The sequence below is a fragment of the Silene latifolia genome, chromosome Y (genome assembly GCF_048544455.1).
Source record: "Silene latifolia isolate original U9 population chromosome Y, ASM4854445v1, whole genome shotgun sequence".
NCBI lineage: Eukaryota > Viridiplantae > Streptophyta > Magnoliopsida > Caryophyllales > Caryophyllaceae > Silene > Silene latifolia.
The window spans coordinates 183485423-183488311 of record NC_133538.1 but is presented as its reverse complement, the minus strand read 5'-3'; positions in this window follow the sequence as shown (position 1 = coordinate 183488311).

The following is a 2889-nucleotide window of genomic DNA, read 5'->3' as shown; positions in this document are numbered from 1 at the left end:
AACGCCCTCGTTGTCCTCCAATATACGCTAGTAGAATAATAGGGGACGGGAAAAATACAACCAATATGCAAAACAGAATAAATAAATATGAAAGGAGATGAAAAAGAATAAAAAGCAAGAAATACTTACAAAACGAACTTCCCCAAACCAACCACAAACTGGGGAAGTGAGTAGTCCAGTAGCTACTCGTCAGCCTCCTCGTGAACCACCTGGTAGGTGGGTCCTCCTCCTCTCTCCTCTCCTCCTCTAACGACCTCCCGCGGCAAGCTCAACTCTGTACTTCTCCTCCCTCTCAGTAGTGTCCTCCTCGCTCGCAGGCTGTGGGTACACATCCGCCAAGTACCGATAGAAAGAAGGGTGTGGCTAATCAGCTGAGACAGAATGTCCTCTCATCATCTAGTACTCGTAAAGAGGGAATAAGGCAAGTGCCTGATCCCGCTCCATACGAGCCACTCTACTACACATCTCCAAAAGTAAAGCATCACGACGCCCTTGGTCCATGACCTTAGGCGCCTCAAAAGTGGGAGGAGCAACAAAATTAGCCGGTAAAGCCGGATGAGGGACAGAGGGTGTGGGTGTAGGGGTAGGGGTAGGCGTGGGCATAGGCGTGGGTATGGACGCGGGCACATGCCAGCATGTGTCTGTGTAGACCCCTCTCTAGTCTCCCTAACAGCAGTGGGAGGCCTCTTCCGCTTCCTAGAAGTGGGAAAAGTAAGGTCAAGGAGGTAAGAAGGTGGAGGTATTGGTAACCTACCCGACACGGACGCGAAAGTGCCAATCTTCTACGTCCGTTGGTCTTTTGTTAACTAGTGCATAGCAATCATGTCTGGAATATCAATGACTACATCCTTATCTATATATTTAAGGCCACGGGAAAAGTCGGGAAAAAGGCTGCGGGCAATGCGAGTCAGTAACCCGCCACAAGCTATCATGGCCGTCGCTTTCTGCCCGACAGTGTTAAAATGTTGAGCAGTCAAGTAGGAAATGTTAAAAACAAAGGGGTTACCGATGTCAATGTTTAGGTAACCCGCTAAAATAGACAACTCGACATTGTTAACATTTTTGGCTCGTGACGACCAAAAATGTTCTCCCCTAGCAGACGGAGAAAGTAACGGGCTGGGGGTAAGTGGACGTGAGCGACACGTCTCAGACTGAAGGGAGTGTGCGCAAGTGTAGGCCAAAGTAGAGCGAAGAGCTTCCTAGGAGGCTCCCGAAGACCGTCACTAACTAAAACCAACCGCCCCCCCAAACTCAGCTAAGGTCCAGGTGAAGGCCGTGTTAAACATACATTAGAAAGGTAATGCACTTGCTCCTAGGGTCTGTTGCATGGGCCGCAGGAGAAAAGGTGAAAGAGCTGAAAAATTCTAAAGTTGATTGTCGATAAGTGAGCTCTTTCATGGTGGCCAAACCCGACATTCCTGTCCCATTGAGCAGCTCAACAATGGGCTCAAAAATTACCAACTTCTCTAAGGATGGTCGACACAAGAAACGGGTCGATGTCGTGTCACAGTCCATTAAATTTAAAAATCGAGTTCTGTGGAACCGGGAAACGAAACATACCTGTGGAAACTCAAGTAAAGTCTCCGTTGAAGTGTCAGTCTCACGTTGAGCAGCAGCCCGTAGAATAGCAGCGCAAGACCCCGTACTCGCCCTAGAACGAGATCCGGTAGCAACAGTAGTAGTGACCACAGTAGCGGAAGTAGTAACAACAACAAGAACAAGGGAAGTGGTCACGGGTGTGGGTATCAACACAGCAGGGGTCGACACCACTGTAGTAATAGTGGCAGCAGCATTAGCCGCGGTGGTGATGACGATGGTAACAACAGGGACCACCGTCTCTGAAACGGACGGAGTAGTAGCGGAAACAGAAGCAGTGCTCGTCGAAAAACTATACATCCATCCTATAATCAAAGCAAGTTCTAAATTAACATACAATCAACAATTGGATTTTCCCCAAATCGATTTCTAAAACCCTAATTTGCACAAAATTAAGGTAAAATCGCAATTAAACATTGAATAAAGGGGAATGAACTTACTTGAATCAATTAGCCAACACAAATATCAATTAAAATCAACAAAGATGCAAATTAATCGAAATAAATGTTGATTTTTCCGCGAACCCTAATCCCGCAAATAACTTCAAATTACTCGAAAATCGAAGAGGTAAATAAGGGGGAATGATTTAATTGATGATAAGCAAAGGATTTGGGTAATTTATTTGGCAAATTAGTTAAAGAAATTAGGGATTTGGTTTGATTGAATGGGAGTGTCGATGGAAATTGGGGGTTTTGTGAAAACAAACAAATGAACAAAAGTAAAGGAAGAAAGTACTCCCTTGTGCTCATATCACCTGAAACTGCGCGATCGAGTGGTTTTAAACTACTCGATCGAGAGCTTTTCTTGTCATTTGCTAGATCGAGGACTTTTGTTACTCGATCGAGAGCCCCCAAATAAGACCTTATCGATCGAGAGCTTTTGCTTGAACAGTTGCTCGATCGAACACAAAAAGTATTCGATCGAGTGCTTTCCTCTTGGCACGCTTCCCAATGATAAGAAATCTCCCAAAACCTGCATAAAGCACATAAATACTTCCCGCAAGATTGCCAAAATAATAGTACGCAGTCTATATTCTGTCTTAAGCTAATTAAATCTAACTAATCTAATATTATTGTCTAAATGCAATAAAAAGTCTAACAAAATCAAATTACAAATTGTTTATACAAACGGGTTGGCGTCCTATTTTATCTTCCGAAACACGTGAACAGCCCAAAAGAGGGCTTCTGACTGGAGGAGGTCCCTTCAGCATCGCGGACCGTACTTTTTGGCTTCCATGAACTTGAATTGATCAACGGAGAGTAGTGCGCATCCACGTATGCCTTTACTCTCCTC